We start from the raw sequence: 11,992 nt of genomic DNA, 5'->3' as shown, positions 1-11,992 counted from the left end.
TATTAATCAAGCAAAACTTTATTGAGTATCCATTGTATGCCAGACGTTGTTTTAGCAGTAAATTAAATAGGCAAAAATTAAATGAAATAAAAATTTTAAATTCCCTGAGTTTGTAGTCTAGTGGAGAATGTCAACTATGAATGCAAGAAACATATAAGTATGTAGTTGTTAGAAATTGCTAAGTGCTTGTAGGGAGATCCTTCTGCAAGATCTCTAACATTGCTGCACATTTGATAAGGCCACTGACTGCCCTCCATTCCACACTTTTTTTTCAAGAAATTTGTACGTTGAACAGCTTTGTCGTATAAAGGTGGTAGCTCCCTCCAAGAAAATGAAGACATGTTTACTGTCCAGTAATAAAAAGAAAAGAAAATATCTCCCGGCATTAAAATCACAGCTTTAGGGGCTAAGAGAAAATTTTCCCTTTGCGCTCTGAAGGGTCAATGAAAATCACCTGATGAAAGGCAGACTCATTATGAAAAGGCATACAATTTAATTAATGTTGGGACTCATAAAACAATACCCTCAAATGAAGGCCCCAGAAGCAAAAGGTTTTCTCTGACCTTCTCCTAATCTGTTGTCTCTCAGTCCCATTCTTCTCCAAGGCTAGCCACAGAAACTAGAATCCCTCTTCCCCACAGCATTTCCATGGAGAAAAATGTTAATGTCTGAAATAGTCCACAGATGAGGTTTTCTGGAGTCCTTGAAGTATTTTTAAATCGCAATGGCAATCTGACAATTTTTCTGAGTTGTAGTTTGATCCTGGTGTTCCAGTAAATTTTCTGAGCAGTTTATACATCAACAGTCACAAAGCCACTTATACAAGTTGCTGTGATGATTTATTCTGAGCCACATAGATCAGTTTGCTTAAAAAATTGTGTCCATTTTTGGCAGTAACAGCAAAAATGGGCTAGAGCTCTATGTATGATTCAAGCAAACAGTGGCATTCCCAAATGGGGACTGGAAAGACAAAAATTATGTTTCAAAAAACTATAGCACACCTGTTATTAGTTGTTCTTGAGTTTTTATTATTTTCTATAATTTGCACTAAATCCCAAATTCTTTGTGGGCTACAAGTCCCCAAACTAGTGCTTTCAAATTTTAACTTTTAAAACTGGAAATTGCACTCTTTATCCTAGAACTCATTATTTACCTGATAGTATGCTGTTTGCTTAAATGCTATACTAAAATTATGGATGACAATAATAATGCCTTTGTTGTGAAAACCTTAGAATCCCAGCCCAGCCTGCATGAGTACAGACCTCACCTTGAGGTCAACTCTATTCCTACTATGACCCCTGTCAGCAGGAAGAAGCCAGAGTGGTCACCGGCCTTTTCCCATCTTTATAGCCCACACCTTAAGAGTAAGATGTTATAAAACTCAAAGGGGCTGGGTGCAGTGGCTCATGCCTTTAATCCCAGCACTTTGGGAGGCCAAGGCAGGCGGATCACCTGAGGTGAGGAGTTTAAGACCAGCCTGGCCAACATGGTGAAACCCCATCTCTACTAAAAATACAAAAATTAGTCAAGCATGGTGGTGTGTGCCTGTAATCCCAGCTACTCAGGAGGCTGAGGCAGGGAGAATCACTTGAACCCAGGAGGCAGAGGTTGCAGTAAGCTGAGATTGTGCCACTGTATGCCAGCCTGGGTGACAGAATAAGACTCTGTCTCAAAAAAAAAAAAACCAAAGGGAAGAATTGAAACCACTGGTACAAAATTATAAATTAGAAAATTATTGCAGTGAAAGAGAAGGAAACGAACTGACTCCATCCTGCTTCTAACCTCCAAGCTCTTCTTGTTCGCTCATGGGCATAGTCTGAACTAACTTTTGGGGGAACTTAGTTTGTAGTTTGAAACAAAGATGATAACAGCCTTTTCCCAAAACAAACCCTTTCCTGCCTGGGGACTAGACTGCTTTTGTAGGACTAATATATTAGCCACAAGATTAGAAATTATGGTTTACGAGTCATGCAGCTGGAGGCTGTAAGATTCTGAACTTCCATAAATTGCTTCTGGAGATAACATCACTATTGTAAAGCCTAAGATCAGTGCTTGAGATATTTTGCAGACCCTGCACTTGATAGATCAGCTGGTGCCACCCAGATTAATAAACTGGCTCATTTGGTCTTGCCCCCACCCATGAACTGACTCAGTGCAAGAGGACAGCTTCAACTCCCTATGATTTAATCTCCAACCCCACCAATCAACACTCCTGACTCACTGGTCGCCTACCCACCAAGTTTTTCTTAAAAATTCCAACCCCTGAGTCTTCAGGGAGACTGATTTGAGTAGTAATAAAACTCTGTTCTTATGTATAGCTGGAACAGTGTGAATTAATCTCTTTCACTATTGCAATTTCCCTGTCTTGATAGATCAGCTAATTCTAGGCAGTGTCAAGGAGAACCCACCGGGCGGTTACAATGTTGTCTTGATTAGGTCTTATTTCTTGGGAAACTGAGTCTCCTTTCTATCGAAGTAGAGGTTTTTTTAAAAAAAATCTTTGCATTATTGTGTGGCTAAATGAATGACTTATTTTACAGTGACCTGTGATTTTATTTTGTGGTGTAAAATGTCTTAAGGCTTTGATATTTGACAAACTTTCCAAAAATCAAAAGTTCAAGTTACACATTTAGTCTTTTTTACCTCATTAACTTTTATAAATATTAGGGCTCCTAAAGTCCAAAACTTACATATTTGAGATGTTAAAATTATACAGGAAGCATTGTCAAATATGAAATAGTGTTCAACTTTCTTTGAGTGTGATTTATATAAGGGTGTTATTAATATATGTTCTTCAATTATATGAGATTTCTATAATTCTGATATATCTTAGTATATATTCTTAATAATTATTATAATTTTTATGTTAGATTGGTGTATGGCATAAAATATTCCTTTGTCAATTGTATCTTTGATCATGGCTGTCTTAAGACTTTTGTCATCCAAAGACAATTGTTGTCTTAATTTGATCCCTCTCAAAAAGCAACTTATAATCACCTCTTGTCCAAGACTTGCTTCTTTAAATACATTCGCAGAAAGGAGTCCATTGGGTACATTTAAATGCATTTTTGTAATAACCATGGAAATTGTGCCATTGGACAAAAGAAAACATCCTGGAATCCCCTCAGTGAACAGCTAATATGTTCATAAAATTATTAGCTCTAATATCAAACAACATGAGTTTATTGTATGGGACCAAACTAATAGAAGACTAAAACAATTTTATGACATTTTGTTTAAATTACTGCTGATTCTTTCTGTCTTGTTTCTCAAAATCCAGAAGACTATTCTTTTGAGCTATTTATAGCTTTCAGTGACTAGTAAAATATTCTCTTTGAGCAAAATTTGAAACAAAATTTGAAAAATAGTTTTTCTTGTAGTATAGTTTGAAGTCAGGTAGTGTGATACCTCCAGCTTTGTTCTTTTGGCTTAGGATTGACTTGGTGATGCGGGCTCTTTTTTGGTTCCATATGAACTTTAAAGTAGTTTTTTCCAATTCTGTGAAGAAAGTCATTGGTAGCTTGATAGGGATGGCATTGAATCTATAAATTACCTTGGGCAGTATGGCCATTTTCACGGTATTGATTCTTCCTACCATGAGCATGGAATGTTCTTCCATTTCTTTGTATCCTCTTTTATTTCCTTGAGCAGTGGTTTGTAGTTCTCCTTGAAGAGGTCCTTCACATCCCTTGTAAGTTGGATTCCTAAGTATTTTATTCTCTTTGAAGCAATTGTGAATGGGAGTTCACTCATGATTTGGCTCTCTGTTTGTCTGTTATTGGTGTATAAGAATGCTTGTGATTTTTGTGCATTGATTTTGTATCCTGAGACTTTGCTGAAGTTGCTTATCAGCTTAAGGAGATTTTAGGCTGAGACAGTGGGGGTTTCTAGATATACAATCATGTCATCTGCAAACAGGGACAATTTGATTTCCTCTTTTCCTAATTGAATACCCTTTATTTCCTTCTCCTGCCTAATTGCCCTGGCCAGAACTTTCAACTATACTACAAGGCTACAGTAACCAAAACAGCATGGTACTGGTACCAAAACAGAGATATAGATCAATGGAACAGGACAGAGCCCTCAGAAATAATGCCGGATATCTACAACTATCTGATCCTTGACAAACCTGACAAAAACAAGAAATGGGGAAAGGATTCCCTATTTAATAAATGGTGCTGGGAAAAGTAGCTGGCCATATGTAGAAAGCTGAAACTGGATCCCTTCCTTACATCTTATACAAAAATTAATTCAAGATGGATTAAAGACTTAAACGTTAGACCTAAAACCATAAAAACCCTAGAAGAAAACCTAGGCATTACCATTCAGGACATAGGCATGGGCAAGGACTTCATGTCTAAAACACAAAAAGCAATGGCAACAAAAGCCAAAATTGACAAATGGGATCTAATTAAACTCAAGAACTTCTGCACAGCAAAAGAAACTACCATCAGAGTGAACAGGCAACCTACAAAATGGGAGAAAATTTTCACAACCTACTCATCTGACAAAAGGCTAATATCCAGAATCTACAATGAACTCAAACAAATTTACAAGAAAAAAACAACCCCATCAAAAAGTGGGCAAAGGATATGAACAGACACTTCTCAAAAGAAGACATTTATGCAGCCAAAAGACACATGAAAAAATGCTCATCATCACTGGCCATCAGAGAAATGCAAATCAAAACCACAATGAGATACCATCTCACACCAGTTAGAATGGCAATCATTAAAAAGTCAGGAAACAACAGGTGCTGGAGAGGATGTGGAGAAATAGGAACACTTTTACACTGTTGGTGAGACTGTAAACTAGTTCAACCATTGTGGAAGTCAGTGTGGCGATTCCTCAGGGATCTAGAACTAGAAATACCATTTGACCCAGCCATCCCATTACTGGGTATATACCCAAAGGACTATAAATCATGCTGCTATAAAGACACATGCACACGTATGTTTATTGCGGCACTATTCACAATAGCAAAGACTTGGAACCAACCCAAATGTCCAACAATGATAGTCTGGATTAAGAAAATGTGGCACATATACACCATGGAATACTATGCAGCCATAAAAAATGATGAGTTCAGGTCCTTTGTAGGGACATGGATGAAATTGGAAATCATCATTCTCAGTAAACTATCGCAAGGACAAAAAACCAAACACCTCATGTTCTCACTCATAGATGAGAATTGAACAATGAGAACACATGCACACAGGAAGGGGAACATCACACTCTGGGTACTGTTGTGGGGTGGGGGGAGTGCGGAGGGATAGCATTAGGAGATATATCTAATGCTAAATGGCGAGTTAATGGGTGCAGCACACCAGCATGGCACATGTATACATATGTAACTAACCTGCACATTGTGCACATGTACCCTAAAACTTAAAGTATAATAATAATAAAAAAATATATTTTTTCTCTTCGCCTAATTCTTCCAGAATTTGAAACGTATTTGTGAGTATTCTTAATTTATGGCAACATAGTTATTCACATAAGTTTAATAAGAATGTGTTTGTTTTTGGAATAAGACACCAGTTATTTATCAAAGCTTTAACTGGAATGACATATTTGTGGAAATGAACAGATTACTTTGAGAAATGGAGGTTAACTTTACAAAGCCAATAAAAGTCCCTTGGAAAGACTGTCCTTTTACCTTGCCTATGCCATCTACAGGGTTTCTTACCTGTGAAAAATAAAGAATGCCACTTTATGACAGGCCCAGGAACTTCAAGTTATTTTGAGACCGCAAAAAAGAGAAAATAAACCAATTTATGCAATTTATCTGAAGGCACAGATACATTTTTGGCTGAGATAGAAAGGTCTTTAAAAGTCTAATCTGAGATTCTTTTAAATAGCTTCAGCAAAGCAAATTTATAAAGAGCCTATTGAACAATAATTATTCTTGTTGCAATGTATGCAAATAATCAGGCCAAGAATAATAAGACTATGACATATTTTGCAAATAAATTGTTTCTATCATTATTTGTCTTTGATAAAATCTAGGGACTGGAGAGAAAAAATATGTTTCAAAAGAAACTATAGTACACCTGTTATTAGAGTCTACACTTGTCCATTGCTTCCCAGTTTTTATTACTTACTACAATTTATCTGGTCTGAATCCTAAATTATTTTCTGGCTACAAGTCAACAAAAGTATGTTTTCATTTTTTTCTACTACTTTCCTTACTTGGAATCACCAAACTTTTAAATATATATAACAGCTATATATATATATATTTGTGCTTACTGACTGTAGAGTTTTTAGTAGTAAAGACAGAGTCTGTCTTCCAGGATTCCTTTCCTTTTCTTGTTATAATCTGACCTTGGTATCTTTTTTTCTATTTTTTCTTTCTTTCTGTCCCTGCTTTCTTCCATAGGACACAAGACTTCACAACCTCCTAGAAATTAGTCTTCCTGGCATGACATAGGAATGAGCCTTACTAAGAAAGGAAAGAAAGAAAAATATATTCTCTGGACCCCAAACTCACTATGCCGGAAGGAAAGTTAAGCTTGGTAATGGAGTCATCCAAAAGCTGCCTTCCTTTTATTTCCAAACAGATAGCTGTAATTTTGCATGCTTACTATATCCTATGTAAAATGTAGATTTACTGAGTGCAAGAAAAATGCACAACTGAATTTTTTCCCTACTGCTTTCTTTTCACATGTAAGACGTAGACTCAGTGAGCACTAATAAGAGGCTCACAAGAATGTAATCACTTGCCTCATTGTGTACCTGCCCTGCTTTTTTTTAATCCTCAAATATTTGTTCTTTACCCTTTAGATATTGCAGTTCCCAAAATCCTCTTTGAAAAAAGTTCAGGTCAAAGATCTTACTGTGACTTGCATTTTTCTTTCAGGGGTGTGTCCTCAACCTTGCCAAAATAAACCTCTAATAGATTGATATCTGCCTCAGTTACTTTTGGGTTTACAATAAGATCAATTATTTATTTGAGGCACATGAGTGTTATTGCTGACTCAAGGATGCCATGCATCTCTCCTCCCCACTTCTTATTTTTACTTTCCCCCTTCCCTGCTTCTCCCCTTCTCTATGTTCCTCCTCCTCTCTATCTCCTATACCACTGAGCATTCTCCTGGCCTCCTGAGATCAGTTTCTCATTCAGCCAGATTGTATACAATCTTCAGGCAGAAGCCCCCACATAGCCGCCACCTAGTCCCTTGAGCCTTGTGAAGCCAGAGGCCTCACACCTGGCTACTGGAAGAAATGCTGAGTAGAAAAATACAAAAAAGGTGGGGAGTTTCAAACCTGATATCTCTGTGGCACAAGAGTAGTTGAGATTTGGCAGCTTTGCCGAGCCAGGCAGAAGCCTAATGCAGGGGTGGAGGCCCCACCCAGAGTCTCTACTTGGGCAATGCTAAGCAGAAATGTGGGATCAGAAGTCACCATGGTGTTCCTGCCTAGTGGAGATGTAGGAGCAGGACCACAGCCCTCCAGACCCCAGAATCACAGACCCATTGGCAGCTTGAAACTTCTGCCTGGAAAATCTCACAGGCATGGAACTTCAATCTGTAAGAGTAGCCATGTGGGCTGTGCCCAGCAAAGCCATGGAGACAGGGCTGCCGAAATGCTTGAGAGCTGGCCCCTTGCACCAATGTGCCCAGTATGCAGGACACAAAGTCACCAGAAATTATCTTGGAGCTATAATGTTTAACGTCTGCCTTGCTGGGATTCTGGCTTCCACAGGTCCTGTTTCTCCTGACCTTACCCACACCATTTTTTTTTTTTTTGGTTAATTTTTTACCTTCTGGAAAAGGAAGGTTTACTCACAACTGATAACGATGTTGTACTTCAAAAGTAAATAACTTGTTTTTGACTTCACAGGCTCATAACTGGCAGGAACTTGCCTTGAGTCTGAGATGAACTTTTATACTTTGGAATTTTAAGTTGGTGCTGGACCAACTTAAAACTTTTGGGGACTATTGGGATGAAATGGTTACATTTTGCATATAAGAAGGGTGTGAGGTTTGTGTGCCAGTGGAAGAATGCTGTAATTGCGATATTTGACCCTCTAAACCATATGCTGAGTTCTCAATGTAGGAAGTGGCCCCTAGTGGAGTTGTTATGGTCATTGGGACAGATCCATCATGAGTGACTTGGTGCTTTGCCTGCAGTAGTAAGTGAATTATTGCATTAGTTCTTTTCTTGATGGCTGCTTGTTAAAAAGAGCCTTGGACCTTACTCCCCTTCTATTGCTTTCCTCTCTCACCATCTGACCTCAGCGCATGCTAACTCCATGTCTCCTTTTGCCATGAGTGGAAGCAGCCTGGGGCCCTCACCAGAGGCCTACCAGGTACCAGTGCCATGCTTCTTGTACAGTATGCAGAACCATGAGCCAAATAGACTTCTTTATAAATTACTCAGCTTCAGATATGCCTTTATAGCAACATGAATGTATTAAGACAGTCTCTAATTTCTCTACACACGTAGAACCAGTACATCCTGAGTGGGTGATCTTAATACCTGATAATCACAGACATACCATTGGTGACAAAGCTTTCCATTCGAGAAGATAACCCTTCTAGGCATTGGCTTAGGCAATGATTTCATGACCAAGAACCCAAAAGCAAATGCAATAAAAGCAAAGATAAGTAGCTGGGACCTAATTAAACTAAAGAGGTTTTTGCACGGCAAAAGGAACAGTCAGCAGAGTAAACAGACAACCCACACAGTGGGTTATTATTTTGAATAGTTTTTCATAACTATTCAAAAGTATCATATATAGAGTCACTAATTTCCTGGCCTTTCACAAATTGTGGAGTATGGTAATGTGGATAGTTTATGCATCTGCAAAAACAGTTCATATTGTAAACTATTAGCACTTTCTGTATTACAAGACATAAGCTTCTCTCTCAGGGGACATCTAGAAGCTCTTAGGTCATAGATACATTGCTTGATCTGTTATTTCAAATACCTGAGCTAATTAATTTTTTTTTAACTTTACCAATCAACATTAGTTGCAACCAAGCAACATTATTATATTGAATAGTTTTCCATAACTATTCAAAAGTATCATATATAGAGTTACTAATTTCCTGGCCTTTTGCAAATTGTGGAATATGGTAATGTGGATAGTTTATGCATCTCTAAGAACAGCTCATATTGTAAACTATTACACTTTTTGTATTATTGGAAATAGAGTCTTTAGTATTCTCAAGTTTGGTTAGATTAGAGTGGTCATTCCATAAACTCCAAAATGAATTCAGAAAACTCAGTATAAATTCTGTTCCTCTAGAACCACTTCCACTGCCAAAATCAATATAGTTAAAATTCTCCAAAGAAACAGAAATCTAAAATATATATATAGATATAAATATATAGATATTATATATATTTGAATATATTTAATAATATATCTAGTATATGTTAGATCCATATGTTTACACATGTATTATATATACATGTGTATATGTGTCATCTCATATATAAATGTATAAAATCATTTTTATGATTTTATGTATGAACAGGAATACATTTGAGGGATTGCCTCATTTCAATTACGTTTTCTGAAAAGCGCTACCAAGCACCTTTCAAAAGCTGTAGAACCATGAAAGCTAGTGCCATGGCCAATTCCAACTGCGAAGGCCTGAAATCAGGGGAGTCATCAAAGTATCCTCCAGTCTAAGGCTGAAAGCCTGAGAAGCTGAGGGCCACAGGTGAAAGTCCTAGAGTGCAAAGATCAGAAGGCCTGGAGTTCTGATGTTTCTGACGTCCAGGGGTAGAAGGCACTGGTGAACGTCCTAGAGTTCAAAGATCAGAAGGCTTGGAGTTCTGATGTCCACGGGTAGAAGATGAGTGACCCAGCTTCAGAAGAGAGAGAGCAAGCTGACTTTTCCTCTGCTTGTTTATCAGAAACGTCAGCTAATAGAAGGGTTGTTTCCCACATTGAATGAGGGCATTTTTTTTCAGTTGGTCCCTTGATTCAAATGTCAATGTCATCCAGAGTCATCTTCACAGGTACACCCAGAAATGATGCCCTACCATGTATTGGCATACCGCTTAATCCAATCCAGTTGGCACCTAAAATTAACGGTTACACTTGATATATTCCTTATAAATTAACCCATTTATGAACACAGTACACCTCATTTTGTTATGATTCACTTTTATGTCCTTCAAAGATACTATGTTTTTTTAAAAAAGGAATTGAACGTTTGTAGCAACCCTGCATTGAACAAGCCTATTAGTACCATTTTTCCAATAGCACATGTTCACTCTGTGTTTTTTTCCCACATTTCAGTAATTTTTGCAATATTTCAAACTTTCACTACATTATTATATCTGTTATGGTAATCTCTGATCTGTAATCTTGATGTTACTGTTATACTTGTTTTGGGATACCCTAAACTGTGCCCATATAAGACAGTGAATGCAATAGATAATTGTGTGTCTTCTGACTGCTTCAGTGACAGGTGGTTCCCCTATCTCTTTCCCTCTGTTCAGGCCTTCCTATACCCTAAGACATAACGATGTTAAAACTAGGTCAAATTGTAACCTTACAGTGGCCTCTAAATGTTCACATGAAAGAAAGAATAACGTATTTTTCATTTAAGCACAAAAGCTACACATGATTAAGCTTATTGAGGAATGCATGTTGAAGGCTGAGGTAGGTTGAAAGCTAGGTCTATTGTGTTAATTATTAGCCAAGTTGTGAATACAAAGGAAAAGTTCTTTAAGGAAACTGCAATGCTACTCCAGTGAATATGAAATGGTTAGAATGCAAAACAAGCTTTACTGCTGATAAGAAGAAAGTTTTAATGATGTGGACAGAAGATCAACCAGCCACAACATTCCCTTAGGCCAAAGCCTAATCCAGAAGAAGACCTTAACTCTCTTCAAGTGTATGACGGCTCATAGAGGTGAGGATGCTGCAGATAAAATGTTGGAATCTAGTAGAGGTTGGTTCATGAGGTTGAATAAAATAAGCCATTTCCATAACAAAAAAGTGCAAAATAAAGCAGCAAGTACTGATGGAGAATCTGCAGCAGGTCAACCAGAAGATTTATGTAAGATCATTAATGAAAGTGACTACAATAAGCAATCGATTTTGAATGTAGATGAAAGAGCCTTGTATCAAAAAAGGTGCCATCTAGGACTTTCATATTTAGAAGGAAGTCAATGCCTGGATTCAAAAGACAGGCTGACTCTTGTGTTAGTAGCTCCCATGCCTGGTGATTTCAGGGTAAAACCAATGCTTTATTATAATTTCAAAACCATGCTCTATAAATAGAAAAAGCTGTCTTACAGCATAGCTCTTTATAGCATGGTTAGTGAATATTTCAAGTCTACTGATTAAAAAGCAGAAGTTGAAATCTGCTCAAAAATAAAGCGATTCCTTTCAAAATATTACTGTTCAATGGCAATGCACCCGGTTAACAAAGAGTTCTAATGCAGAGGTACCAAAAGATTACTTTTGTTTTTATGACTGCTTTCACAACATTTATTCTTCAGTACATGGATAAAGGAGTAATTTTAACTTTCAAGTCTTATTGTTCATAAAATACATTTCAATCAGTTATAGCTGCTATAGATAATGATTCTTCTGATGAATCTAGGAAAAGTAAATGGAAAGCCCTCTGGAAAGAATTCAGCATTCTGAATGCCATCATGAAAATTTGTAATTCATAAGAAAATGTCAAAATATCAACATGAACAGAAGTTTGGAAAAAGTTAATTACAACTCTCATGGATGATTTTAAGGGGGTTAAGGCTTTGGTAACTGCAGATATAATGGAAATAGCAAGAAAGGTAGAATGAGAAGTAGAACCTTAATATGTGACTGAATTGATGTAACCTCATGATAAAACTTTAAGAGATTAAGATTTCCTTCATATGAGTGCGCAAAAAGTTGTTCTTGAGTTGAAATATACTCTTTTCTTAACCATTGTGAGATGGTGAAGATGCTGTAAATATTGCTCCAATGACAAAGGATTTAAAATATTATGAAAAGATAGTTGATAAAGTAGTGGCT

This window comes from Pongo pygmaeus, chromosome 8 (genome assembly GCF_028885625.2).
Source record: "Pongo pygmaeus isolate AG05252 chromosome 8, NHGRI_mPonPyg2-v2.0_pri, whole genome shotgun sequence".
Classification (NCBI taxonomy): Eukaryota; Metazoa; Chordata; class Mammalia; order Primates; family Hominidae; genus Pongo; species Pongo pygmaeus.
Note: the sequence above shows the minus strand (reverse complement) of the source record.